The sequence below is a fragment of the Pseudophryne corroboree genome, chromosome 3, assembly GCF_028390025.1.
Source record: "Pseudophryne corroboree isolate aPseCor3 chromosome 3, aPseCor3.hap2, whole genome shotgun sequence".
NCBI lineage: Eukaryota > Metazoa > Chordata > Amphibia > Anura > Myobatrachidae > Pseudophryne > Pseudophryne corroboree.
This window is the reverse complement of record NC_086446.1, coordinates 440,083,652-440,096,538: the sequence shown is the minus strand read 5'-3', so window position 1 is coordinate 440,096,538 and position 12,887 is coordinate 440,083,652. Positions and strand designations below refer to the sequence as shown.

The window sequence follows — 12,887 nt, the reverse complement described above, 5'->3', positions numbered from 1 at the left end:
CATTTGCGCTGTGGTGGTGCAAGTTGACAGTGTTCCACATACAATGGTACAGGAAAAGAAAAAAAACATCCGCCCAATGTGGGGCTCGAACCCACGACCCTGAGATTAAGAGTCTCATGCTTTACCGACTGAGTTAGCAATGCTTGGTAACCGAGGAGTTGTGGTGATGGCAAGGCAAGGCATCCTGACTCTCCTGCTTTGTTTTGTACACTAAAGTACATGAGTAAGTGTAAAACAAGGCATCTGTGGAGCATTGGTGGTTCAGTGGTAGAATTCTCGCCTGCCACGCGTGAGGCCCGGAATCGATTCCCGGCCAATGCAGTCTTGAGTTTTTGCTGATATGGCAGTGTATTTTGTGAAAGTGAGGACAGCCATTTGCACTGTTGTGGTGCAAGTATACAGTGTTCCACATACAATGGTACAGGAAAAGAAAAAACATCCGCCCAACGTGGGGCTCGAACCCACGACCCTGAGATTAAGAGTCTCATGCTTTACCGACTGAGTTAGCAATGCTTGGTAACCGAGGAGTTGTGGTGATGGCAAGGCAAGGCATCCTGACTCTCCTGCTTTGTTTTGTACACTAAAGTACATGAGTAAGTCTAAAATTAAGCATCTGTGGATCATTGGTGGTTCAGTGGTAGAAATCTAGCCGGCCACGTGGGAGGCCGGGTTCAATTCCCGGTCAATACATTCCTGAGTTTTTGCTGATAGGGCAGTGCATTTTGTGAAAGTGAGGACAGCCATTTGCGCTGTGGTGATGCAAGTATACACTGTTCCACACACAATGGTACAGGAAGAGAAAAAAACAACTGCCCAACATGGAGCTCAAATACATGACCCTAAGATTAATAGTCTTTTGCTCTAGCGACTGTGCTAGTCGGGCTTGGTTACGTAGGCTTGGAGGTGATGGCAAGGCAAGGCATCCTGACACTCCTGCTTTGTTTTATACACTAAAGTGCATGAGTAAGTGTAAAATTAGGCATCTGTGGAGCATTGGTGGTTCAGTGGTAGAATTCTCGCCTGCCACGCATGAGGCCCGGAATCGATTCCCGGCCAATGCAGTCCTGAGTTTTTGCTGATATGGCAGTGTATTTTGTGAAAGTGAGGACAGCCATTTGCGCTGTGGTGGTGCAAGTATACAGTGTTCCACATACAATGGTACATGAAAAGAAAAAACATCCGCCCAACATGGGGCTCGAACCCACCACCCTGAGATTAAGAGTCTCATGCTCTAGCGACTAAGCTAGCCAGGCTTGGTTGAGAATGTATGGAGGTGATGGTAAGGCAAGGCATCCTGACACTCCTGCTTTGTTTCCTACACTAAAGTACATGAGTAAGTCTAAAATTAAGCATCTGTGGATCATTGGTGGTTCAGTGGTAGAAATCTAGCCGGCCACGTGGGAGGCCGGTTTCAATTCCCGGTCAATACATTCCTTAGTTTTTGCTGATAGGGCAGTGCATTTTGTGAAAGTGAGGACAGCCATTTGCGCTGTGGTGATGCAAGTATACACTGTTCCACATACAATGGTACAGTAAGAGAAAAAAACAACTGCCCAACATGGAGCTCAAATACATGACCCTAAGATTAATAGTCCTATGCTCTAGCGACTGTGCTAGTCGGGCTTGATTACGTAGGCTTGGAGGTGATGGCAAGGCAAGGCATCCTGACACTCCTGCTTTGTTTTATACACTAAAGTACATGAGTAAGTGTAAAATTAGGCATCTGTGGAGCATTGGTGGTTCAGTGGTAGAATTCTCGCCTGCCACGCATGAGGCCCGGAATCGATTCCCGGCCAATGCAGTCCTGAGTTTTTGCTGATATGGCAGTGTATTTTGTGAAAGTGAGGAAAGCCATTTGCGCTGTGATGGTGCAAGTTGACAGTGTTCCACATACAATGGTACAGGAAAAGAAATAACATCCGCCCAACATGGGGCTCGAACCCACGAGTCTGAGATTAAGGGTCTCATGCTCTACCGACTGAGCTAGCCGGGCTTGGTTGAGAATGTATGGAGGTGATGGCAAGGCAAGGCATCCTGACACTCCTGCTTTGTTTCATACACTAAAGTACACGAGTAAGTGTAAAATTAAGTTTCTGTGGAGCATTGGTGGTTCAGTGGTAGAATTCTCGCCTGCCACGCGGGAGGCCCGGGTTTGATTCCCGGCCAATGCAGTCCTGAGCTTTTGCTGATATGGCAGTGCATTTTGTGAAAGTGAGGACAGCCATTTGCGCTGTGGTGGTGCAAGTTGACAGTGTTCCACATACAATCGTACTGGAAAAGAAAAAAAACATCCGCCCAATGTGGGGCTCGAACCCACGACGCTGAGATTAAGAGTCTCATGCTTTACCGACTGAGTTAGCAATGCTTGGTAACCGAGGAGTTGTGGTGATGGCAAGGCAAGGCATCCTGACTCTCCTGCTTTGTTTTGTACACTAAAGTACATGAGTAAGTCTAAAATTAAGCATCTGTGGATCATCGGTGGTTCAGTGGTAGAAATCTAGCCGGCCACGTGGGAGGCCGGGTTCAATTCCCGGTCAATACATTCCTGAGTTTTTGCTGATAGGGCAGTTCTTTTTGTGAAAGTGAGGACAGCCATTTGCGCTGTGGTGATGCAAGTATATACTGTTCCACATACAATGGTACAGGAAGAGAAAAAAACAACTGCCCAACATGGAGCTCAAATACATGACTCTAAGATTAATAGTCTTATGCTCTAGCGACTGTGCTAGTCGGGCTTGGTTACGTAGGCTTGGAGGTGATGGCAAGGCAAGGAATCCTGACACTCCTGCTTTGTTTTATACACTAAAGTACATGAGTAAGTGTAAAATTAGGTATCTGTGGAGCATTGGTGGTTCAGTGGTAGAATTCTCGCCTGCCACGCGTGAGGCCCGGAATCGATTCCCGGCCAATGCAGTCCTGAGTTTTTGCTGATATGGCAGTGTATTTTGTGAAAGTGAGGACAGCCATTTGCGCTGTGGTGGTGCAAGTATACACTGTTCCACATACAATGGTACATGAAAAGAAAAAACATCCGCCCAACGTGGGGCTCGAACCCACGACCCTGAGATTAAGAGTCTCATGCTCTACCAACTGAGCTAGCCAGGCTTGGTTTAGAATGTATGGAGGTGATGGCAAGGCAAGGCATCCTGACACTCCTGCTTTGTTTCATACACTAAAGTACACGAGTACGTGTAAAATTAAGTATCTGTATAGCATTGGTGGTTTAGTGGTAGAATTCTCGCCTGCCACGCGGGAGGCCAGGGTTCGATTCCTGGTCAATGCAGTCCTGAGTTTTTGCTGATATGGCAGTGTATTTTGTGAAAGTGAGGACAGCCATTTGCGCTGTGGTGGTGCAAGTATACAGTTTTCCACATACAATGGTACAGGAAAAGAAAAAACATCCGCCCAACGTGGTGCTCTAACCCATGACCCTGAGATTAAGAGTCTCATGCTTTACCGACTGAGTTAGCAATGCTTGGTAACCGAGGAGTTGTGGTGATGGAAAGGGAAGGCATCCTGACTCTCCTGCTTTGTTTTGTACACTAAAGTACATGAGTAAGTCTAAAAATAAGCATCTGTGGATCATTGGTGGTTCAGTGGTAGAAATCTAGCCGGCCACGTGGGAGGCCAGGTTCAATTCCTGGTCAATACATTCCTGAGTTTTTGCTGATAGGGCAGTGCATTTTGTGAAAGTGAGGACAGCCATTTGCGCTGTGGTGATGCAAGTATACACTGTTCCACATACAATGGTACAGGAAGAGAAAAAAACAACTGCCCAACATGGAGCTCAAATACATGACCCTAAGATTAATAGTCTTATGCTCTAGCGACTGTGCTAGTCGGGCTTGGTTACGTAGGCTTGGAGGTGATGGCAAGGCAAGGCATCCTGACACTCCTGCTTTGTTTTATACACTAAAGTACATGAGTAAGTGTAAAATTAGGCATCTGTGGAGCATTGGTGGTTCAGTGGTAGAATTCTCGCCTGCCACGCGTGAGGCCCGGAATCGATTCCCGGCCAATGCAGTCCTGAGTTTTTGCTGATATGGCAGTGCATTTTGTGAAAGTGAGGACAGCCATTTGCGCTGTGGTGGTGCAAGTTGACAGTGTTCCACATACAATGGTACAGGAAAAGAAAAAAAACATCCGCCCAATGTGGGGCTCGAACCCACGACCCTGAGATTAAGAGTCACATGCTTTACCGACTGAGTTAGCAATGCTTGGTAACCGAGGAGTTGTGGTGATGGAAAGGGAAGGCATCCTGACTCTCCTGCTTTGTTTTGTACACTAAAGTACATGAGAAAGTTTAAAAATAAGCATCTGTGGATCATTGGTGGTTCAGTGGTAGAAATCTAGCCGGCCACGTGGGAGGCCGGGTTCAATTCCCGGTCAATACATTCCTGAGATTTTGCTGATAGGGCAGTGCATTTTGTGAAAGTGAGGACAGCCATTTGCGCTGTGGTGATGCAAGTATACACTGTTCCACATACAATGCTACAGGAAGAGAAAAAAACAACTGCCCAACATGGAGCTCAAATACATGACCCTAAGATTAATAGTCTTATGCTCTAGCGACTGTGCTAGTCGGGCTTGGTTACGTAGGCTTGGAGGTGATGGCAAGGCAAGGCATCCTGACACTCCTGCTTTGTTTTATACACTAAAGTACATGAGTAAGTGTAAAATTAGGCATCTGTGGAGCATTGGTGGTTCAGTGGTAGAATTCTCGCCTGCCACGCGTGAGGCCCGGAATCGATTCCAGGCCAATGCAGTCCTGAGTTTTTGCTGATATGGCAGTGTATTTTGTGAAAGTGAGGACAGCCATTTGCGCTGTGGTGGTGCAAGTATACAGTGTTCCACATACAATGGTACTGGAAAAGAAAAAACATCCACCCAACGTGGGGCTCGAACCCACGACCCTGAGATTAAGAGTCTCATGCTCTACCGACTGAGCTAGCCAGGCTTGGTTTAGAATGTATGGAGGTGATGGCAAGGCAAGGCATCCTGACACTCCTGCTTTGTTTTATACACTAAAGTACATGAGTAAGTGTAAAATAATGCATCTGTGGAGCATTGGTGGTTCAGTGGTAGAATTCTTGCCTGCCACGCGGGAGGCCCGGGTTCGATTCCCGGCCAATGCAGTCCTGAGTATTTGCTGATATGGCAGTGCATTTTGTGAAAGTGAGGACAGCCATTTGCGTTGTGGTGGTGCAAGTTGACAGTGTTCCACATACAATGGTACAGGAAAAGAAAAAAAACTTCCACCCAATGTGGGGCTCGAACCCACGACCCTGAGATTAAGAGTCTCATGCTTTACCGACTGAGTTAGCAATGCTTAGTAACCGAGGAGTTATGGTGATGGAAAGGGAAGGCATCCTGACTCTCCTGCTTTGTTTTGTACACTAAAGTACATGAGTAAGTCTAAAATTAAGCATCTGTGGATCATTGGTGGTTCAGTGGTAGAAATCTAGCCGGCCACGTGGGAGGCCGGGTTCAATTCCCGGTCAATACATTCCTGAGTTTTTGCTGATAGGGCAGTGCATTTTATGAAAGTGAGGACAGCCATTTGCGCTGTGGTGATGCAAGTATACACTGTTCCACATACAATGGTACAGGAAGAGAAAAAAACAACTGCCCAACATGGAGCTCAAATACATGACCCTAAGATTAATAGTCTTATGCTCTAGCGACTGTGATAGTCGGGCTTGGTTACGTAGGCTTGGAGGTGATGGCAAGGCAAGGCATCCTGACACTCCTGCTTTGTTTTATACACTAAAGTACATGAGTAAGTGTAAAATTAGGCATCTGTGGAGCATTGGTGGTTCAGTGGTAGAATTCTCGCCTGCCACGCGTGAGGCCCAGAATCGATTCCCGGCCAATGCAGTCCTGAGTTTTTGCTGATATGGCAGTGTATTTTGTGAAAGTGAGGACAGCCATTTGCGCTGTGGTGGTGCAAGTATACAGTGTTCCACATACAATGGTACAGGAAAAGAAAAAACATCCACCCAACGTGGGGCTCGAACCCACGACCCTGAGATTAAGAGTCTCATGCTCTACCGACTGAGCTAGCCAGGCTTGGTTGAGAATGTATGGAGGTGATGGCAAGGCAAGGCATCCTGACACTCCTGCTTTGTTTCATACACTAAAGTACACGAGTAAGTGTAAAATTAAATATCTGTGGAGCATTGGTGGTTCAGTGGTAGAATTCTTGCCTGCCACGCTGGAGGCCCGGGTTCGATTCCCGGCCAATGCAGTCCTGAGTTTTTGCTGATAGGGCAGTGCATTTTGTGAAAGTGAGGACAGCCATTTGCGCTGTGGTGGTGCAAGTATACAGTTTTCCACATACAATGGTACAGGAAAAGAAAAAACATCCGCCCAACGTGGTGCTCTAACCCATGACCCTGAGATTAAGAGTCTCATGCTTTACCGACTGAGTTAGCAATGCTTGGTAACCGAGGAGTTGTGGTGATGGAAAGGGAAGGCATCCTGACTCTCCTGCTTTGTTTTGTACACTAAAGTACATGAGTAAGTCTAAAAATAAGCATCTGTGGATCATTGGTGGTTCAGTGGTAGAAATCTAGCCGGCCACGTGGGAGGCCAGGTTCAATTCCTGGTCAATACATTCCTGAGTTTTTGCTGATAGGGCAGTGCATTTTGTGAAAGTGAGGACAGCCATTTGCGCTGTGGTGATGCAAGTATACACTGTTCCACATACAATGGTACAGGAAGAGAAAAAAACAACTGCCCAACATGGAGCTCAAATACATGACCCTAAGATTAATAGTCTTATGCTCTAGCGACTGTGCTAGTCGGGCTTGGTTACGTAGGCTTGGAGGTGATGGCAAGGCAAGGAATCCTGACACTCCTGCTTTGTTTTATACACTAAAGTACATGAGTAAGTGTAAAATTAGGTATCTGTGGAGCATTGGTGGTTCAGTGGTAGAATTCTCGCCTGCCACGCGTGAGGCCCGGAATCGATTCCCGGCCAATGCAGTCCTGAGTTTTTGCTGATATGGCAGTGTATTTTGTGAAAGTGAGGACAGCCATTTGCGCTGTGGTGGTGCAAGTATACACTGTTCCACATACAATGTTACATGAAAAGAAAAAACATCCGCCCAACGTGGGGCTCGAACCCACGACCCTGAGATTAAGAGTCTCATGCTCTACCAACTGAGCTAGCCAGGCTTGGTTTAGAATGTATGGAGGTGATGGCAAGGCAAGGCATCCTGACACTCCTGCTTTGTTTCATACACTAAAGTACACGAGTACGTGTAAAATTAAGTATCTGTATAGCATTGGTGGTTTAGTGGTAGAATTCTCGCCTGCCACGCGGGAGGCCAGGGTTCGATTCCTGGTCAATGCAGTCCTGAGTTTTTGCTGATATGGCAGTGTATTTTGTGAAAGTGAGGACAGCCATTTGCGCTGTGGTGGTGCAAGTATACAGTTTTCCACATACAATGGTACAGGAAAAGAAAAAACATCCGCCCAACGTGGTGCTCTAACCCATGACCCTGAGATTAAGAGTCTCATGCTTTACCGACTGAGTTAGCAATGCTTGGTAACCGAGGAGTTGTGGTGATGGAAAGGGAAGGCATCCTGACTCTCCTGCTTTGTTTTGTACACTAAAGTACATGAGTAAGTCTAAAAATAAGCATCTGTGGATCATTGGTGGTTCAGTGGTAGAAATCTAGCCGGCCACGTGGGAGGCCAGGTTCAATTCCTGGTCAATACATTCCTGAGTTTTTGCTGATAGGGCAGTGCATTTTGTGAAAGTGAGGACAGCCATTTGCGCTGTGGTGATGCAAGTATACACTGTTCCACATACAATGGTACAGGAAGAGAAAAAAACAACTGCCCAACATGGAGCTCAAATACATGACCCTAAGATTAATAGTCTTATGCTCTAGCGACTGTGCTAGTCGGGCTTGGTTACGTAGGCTTGGAGGTGATGGCAAGGCAAGGCATCCTGACACTCCTGCTTTGTTTTATACACTAAAGTACATGAGTAAGTGTAAAATTAGGCATCTGTGGAGCATTGGTGGTTCAGTGGTAGAATTCTCGCCTGCCACGCGTGAGGCCCGGAATCGATTCCCGGCCAATGCAGTCCTGAGTTTTTGCTGATATGGCAGTGCATTTTGTGAAAGTGAGGACAGCCATTTGCGCTGTGGTGGTGCAAGTTGACAGTGTTCCACATACAATGGTACAGGAAAAGAAAAAAAACATCCGCCCAATGTGGGGCTCGAACCCACGACCCTGAGATTAAGAGTCTCATGCTTTACCGACTGAGTTAGCAATGCTTGGTAACCGAGGAGTTGTGGTGATGGAAAGGGAAGGCATCCTGACTCTCCTGCTTTGTTTTGTACACTAAAGTACATGAGAAAGTTTAAAAATAAGCATCTGTGGATCATTGGTGGTTCAGTGGTAGAAATCTAGCCGGCCACGTGGGAGGCCGGGTTCAATTCCCGGTCAATACATTCCTGAGATTTTGCTGATAGGGCAGTGCATTTTGTGAAAGTGAGGACAGCCATTTGCGCTGTGGTGATGCAAGTATACACTGTTCCACATACAATGCTACAGGAAGAGAAAAAAACAACTGCCCAACATGGAGCTCAAATACATGACCCTAAGATTAATAGTCTTATGCTCTAGCGACTGTGCTAGTCGGGCTTGGTTACGTAGGCTTGGAGGTGATGGCAAGGCAAGGCATCCTGACACTCCTGCTTTGTTTTATACACTAAAGTACATGAGTAAGTGTAAAATTAGGCATCTGTGGAGCATTGGTGGTTCAGTGGTAGAATTCTCGCCTGCCACGCGTGAGGCCCGGAATCGATTCCAGGCCAATGCAGTCCTGAGTTTTTGCTGATATGGCAGTGTATTTTGTGAAAGTGAGGACAGCCATTTGCGCTGTGGTGGTGCAAGTATACAGTGTTCCACATACAATGGTACTGGAAAAGAAAAAACATCCACCCAACGTGGGGCTCGAACCCACGACCCTGAGATTAAGAGTCTCATGCTCTACCGACTGAGCTAGCCAGGCTTGGTTTAGAATGTATGGAGGTGATGGCAAGGCAAGGCATCCTGACACTCCTGCTTTGTTTTATACACTAAAGTACATGAGTAAGTGTAAAATAATGCATCTGTGGAGCATTGGTGGTTCAGTGGTAGAATTCTTGCCTGCCACGCGGGAGGCCCGGGTTCGATTCCCGGCCAATGCAGTCCTGAGTATTTGCTGATATGGCAGTGCATTTTGTGAAAGTGAGGACAGCCATTTGCGTTGTGGTGGTGCAAGTTGACAGTGTTCCACATACAATGGTACAGGAAAAGAAAAAAAACTTCCACCCAATGTGGGGCTCGAACCCACGACCCTGAGATTAAGAGTCTCATGCTTTACCGACTGAGTTAGCAATGCTTGGTAACCGAGGAGTTATGGTGATGGAAAGGGAAGGCATCCTGACTCTCCTGCTTTGTTTTGTACACTAAAGTACATGAGTAAGTCTAAAATTAAGCATCTGTGGATCATTGGTGGTTCAGTGGTAGAAATCTAGCCGGCCACGTGGGAGGCCGGGTTCAATTCCCGGTCAATACATTCCTGAGTTTTTGCTGATAGGGCAGTGCATTTTATGAAAGTGAGGACAGCCATTTGCGCTGTGGTGATGCAAGTATACACTGTTCCACATACAATGGTACAGGAAGAGAAAAAAACAACTGCCCAACATGCAGCTCAAATACATGACCCTAAGATTAATAGTCTTATGCTCTAGCGACTGTGATAGTCGGGCTTGGTTACGTAGGCTTGGAGGTGATGGCAAGGCAAGGCATCCTGACACTCCTGCTTTGTTTTATACACTAAAGTACATGAGTAAGTGTAAAATTAGGCATCTGTGGAGCATTGGTGGTTCAGTGGTAGAATTCTCGCCTGCCACGCGTGAGGCCCAGAATCGATTCCCGGCCAATGCAGTCCTGAGTTTTTGCTGATATGGCAGTGTATTTTGTGAAAGTGAGGACAGCCATTTGCGCTGTGGTGGTGCAAGTATACAGTGTTCCACATACAATGGTACAGGAAAAGAAAAAACATCCACCCAACGTGGGGCTCGAACCCACGACCCTGAGATTAAGAGTCTCATGCTCTACCGACTGAGCTAGCCAGTCTTGGTTGAGAATGTATGGAGGTGATGGCAAGGCAAGGCATCCTGACACTCCTGCTTTGTTTCATACACTAAAGTACACGAGTAAGTGTAAAATTAAATATCTGTGGAGCATTGGTGGTTCAGTGGTAGAATTCTTGCCTGCCACGCTGGAGGCCCGGGTTCGATTCCCGGCCAATGCAGTCCTGAGTTTTTGCTGATAGGGCAGTGCATTTTGTGAAAGTGAGGACAGCCATTTGCGCTGTGGTGGTGCAAGTATACAGTTTTCCACATACAATGGTACAGGAAAAGAAAAAACATCCGCCCAACATGGTGCTCTAACCCATGACCCTGAGATTAAGAGTCTCATGCTTTACCGACTGAGTTAGCAATGCTTGGTAACCGAGGAGTTGTGGTGATGGAAAGGGAAGGCATCCTGACTCTCCTGCTTTGTTTTGTACACTAAAGTACATGAGTAAGTCTAAAAATAAGCATCTGTGGATCATTGGTGGTTCAGTGGTAGAAATCTAGCCGGCCACGTGGGAGGCCAGGTTCAATTCCTGGTCAATACATTCCTGAGTTTTTGCTGATAGGGCAGTGCATTTTGTGAAAGTGAGGACAGCCATTTGCGCTGTGGTGATGCAAGTATACACTGTTCCACATACAATGGTACAGGAAGAGAAAAAAACAACTGCCCAACATGGAGCTCAAATACATGACCCTAAGATTAATAGTCTTATGCTCTAGCGACTGTGCTAGTCGGGCTTGGTTACGTAGGCTTGGAGGTGATGGCAAGGCAAGGCATCCTGACACTCCTGCTTTGTTTTATACACTAAAGTACATGAGTAAGTGTAAAATTAGGCATCTGTGGAGCATTGGTGGTTCAGTGGTAGAATTCTCGCCTGCCACGCGTGAGGCCCGGAATCGATTCCCGGCCAATGCAGTCCTGAGTTTTTGCTGATATGGCAGTGCATTTTGTGAAAGTGAGGACAGCCATTTGCGCTGTGGTGGTGCAAGTTGACAGTGTTCCACATACAATGGTACAGGAAAAGAAAAAAAACATCCGCCCAATGTGGGGCTCGAACCCACGACCCTGAGATTAAGAGTCTCATGCTTTACCGACTGAGTTAGCAATGCTTGGTAACCGAGGAGTTGTGGTGATGGAAAGGGAAGGCATCCTGACTCTCCTGCTTTGTTTTGTACACTAAAGTACATGAGAAAGTTTAAAAATAAGCATCTGTGGATCATTGGTGGTTCAGTGGTAGAAATCTAGCCGGCCACGTGGGAGGCCGGGTTCAATTCCCGGTCAATACATTCCTGAGATTTTGCTGATAGGGCAGTGCATTTTGTGAAAGTGAGGACAGCCATTTGCGCTGTGGTGATGCAAGTATACACTGTTCCACATACAATGCTACAGGAAGAGAAAAAAACAACTGCCCAACATGGAGCTCAAATACATGACCCTAAGATTAATAGTCTTATGCTCTAGCGACTGTGCTAGTCGGGCTTGGTTACGTAGGCTTGGAGGTGATGGCAAGGCAAGGCATCCTGACACTCCTGCTTTGTTTTATACACTAAAGTACATGAGTAAGTGTAAAATTAGGCATCTGTGGAGCATTGGTGGTTCAGTGGTAGAATTCTCGCCTGCCACGCGTGAGGCCCGGAATCGATTCCAGGCCAATGCAGTCCTGAGTTTTTGCTGATATGGCAGTGTATTTTGTGAAAGTGAGGACAGCCATTTGCGCTGTGGTGGTGCAAGTATACAGTGTTCCACATACAATGGTACTGGAAAAGAAAAAACATCCACCCAACGTGGGGCTCGAACCCACGACCCTGAGATTAAGAGTCTCATGCTCTACCGACTGAGCTAGCCAGGCTTGGTTTAGAATGTATGGAGGTGATGGCAAGGCAAGGCATCCTGACACTCCTGCTTTGTTTTATACACTAAAGTACATGAGTAAGTGTAAAATAATGCATCTGTGGAGCATTGGTGGTTCAGTGGTAGAATTCTTGCCTGCCACGCGGGAGGCCCGGGTTCGATTCCCGGCCAATGCAGTCCTGAGTATTTGCTGATATGGCAGTGCATTTTGTGAAAGTGAGGACAGCCATTTGCGTTGTGGTGGTGCAAGTTGACAGTGTTCCACATACAATGGTACAGGAAAAGAAAAAAAACTTCCACCCAATGTGGGGCTCGAACCCACGACCCTGAGATTAAGAGTCTCATGCTTTACCAACTGAGTTAGCAATGCTTGGTAACCGAGGAGTTATGGTGATGGAAAGGGAAGGCATCCTGACTCTCCTGCTTTGTTTTGTACACTAAAGTACATGAGTAAGTCTAAAATTAAGCATCTGTGGATCATTGGTGGTTCAGTGGTAGAAATCTAGCCGGCCACGTGGGAGGCCGGGTTCAATTCCCGGTCAATACATTCCTGAGTTTTTGCTGATAGGGCAGTGCATTTTATGAAAGTGAGGACAGCCATTTGCGCTGTGGTGATGCAAGTATACACTGTTCCACATACAATGGTACAGGAAGAGAAAAAAACAACTGCCCAACATGGAGCTCAAATACATGACCCTAAGATTAATAGTCTTATGCTCTAGCGACTGTGCTAGTCGGGCTTGGTTACGTAGGCTTGGAGGTGATGGCAAGGCAAGGCATCCTGACACTCCTGCTTTGTTTTATACACTAAAGTACATGAGTAAGTGTAAAATTAGGCATCTGTGGAGCATTGGTGGTTCAGTGGTAGAATTCTCGCCTGCCACGCGTGA

The 12,887-nt window shown here is 46.6% G+C and overlaps 13 non-coding genes across 13 annotated transcripts; 6 read left to right on the top strand and 7 right to left on the bottom strand.

The window, feature by feature from the left end:
- Positions 1-2,100: 2,100 nt before the first annotated feature.
- On the top strand, positions 2,101-2,171 carry TRNAG-GCC (transfer RNA glycine (anticodon GCC)). The gene has a single exon. It is a non-coding gene; the product is annotated as a tRNA-Gly (tRNA).
- Positions 2,172-3,032: 861 nt separating this feature from the next.
- TRNAK-CUU (transfer RNA lysine (anticodon CUU)) lies at positions 3,033-3,105 on the bottom strand. The gene has a single exon. It is a non-coding gene; the product is annotated as a tRNA-Lys (tRNA).
- A 1,779-nt stretch (positions 3,106-4,884) lies between these two features.
- TRNAK-CUU (transfer RNA lysine (anticodon CUU)) lies at positions 4,885-4,957 on the bottom strand. The gene has a single exon. It is a non-coding gene; the product is annotated as a tRNA-Lys (tRNA).
- Positions 4,958-5,064: 107 nt separating this feature from the next.
- Positions 5,065-5,135, top strand: TRNAG-GCC (transfer RNA glycine (anticodon GCC)). The gene has a single exon. It is a non-coding gene; the product is annotated as a tRNA-Gly (tRNA).
- An 861-nt stretch (positions 5,136-5,996) lies between these two features.
- On the bottom strand, positions 5,997-6,069 carry TRNAK-CUU (transfer RNA lysine (anticodon CUU)). The gene has a single exon. It is a non-coding gene; the product is annotated as a tRNA-Lys (tRNA).
- A 107-nt stretch (positions 6,070-6,176) lies between these two features.
- On the top strand, positions 6,177-6,247 carry TRNAG-GCC (transfer RNA glycine (anticodon GCC)). The gene has a single exon. It is a non-coding gene; the product is annotated as a tRNA-Gly (tRNA).
- An 859-nt stretch (positions 6,248-7,106) lies between these two features.
- Positions 7,107-7,179, bottom strand: TRNAK-CUU (transfer RNA lysine (anticodon CUU)). The gene has a single exon. It is a non-coding gene; the product is annotated as a tRNA-Lys (tRNA).
- A 1,779-nt stretch (positions 7,180-8,958) lies between these two features.
- Positions 8,959-9,031, bottom strand: TRNAK-CUU (transfer RNA lysine (anticodon CUU)). Its single transcript has one exon. It is a non-coding gene; the product is annotated as a tRNA-Lys (tRNA).
- A 107-nt stretch (positions 9,032-9,138) lies between these two features.
- TRNAG-GCC (transfer RNA glycine (anticodon GCC)) lies at positions 9,139-9,209 on the top strand. The gene has a single exon. It is a non-coding gene; the product is annotated as a tRNA-Gly (tRNA).
- Positions 9,210-10,070: 861 nt separating this feature from the next.
- TRNAK-CUU (transfer RNA lysine (anticodon CUU)) lies at positions 10,071-10,143 on the bottom strand. Its single transcript has one exon. It is a non-coding gene; the product is annotated as a tRNA-Lys (tRNA).
- Positions 10,144-10,250: 107 nt separating this feature from the next.
- On the top strand, positions 10,251-10,321 carry TRNAG-GCC (transfer RNA glycine (anticodon GCC)). Its single transcript has one exon. It is a non-coding gene; the product is annotated as a tRNA-Gly (tRNA).
- A 1,601-nt stretch (positions 10,322-11,922) lies between these two features.
- TRNAK-CUU (transfer RNA lysine (anticodon CUU)) lies at positions 11,923-11,995 on the bottom strand. Its single transcript has one exon. It is a non-coding gene; the product is annotated as a tRNA-Lys (tRNA).
- Positions 11,996-12,102: 107 nt separating this feature from the next.
- TRNAG-GCC (transfer RNA glycine (anticodon GCC)) lies at positions 12,103-12,173 on the top strand. Its single transcript has one exon. It is a non-coding gene; the product is annotated as a tRNA-Gly (tRNA).
- Positions 12,174-12,887: the final 714 nt, after the last annotated feature.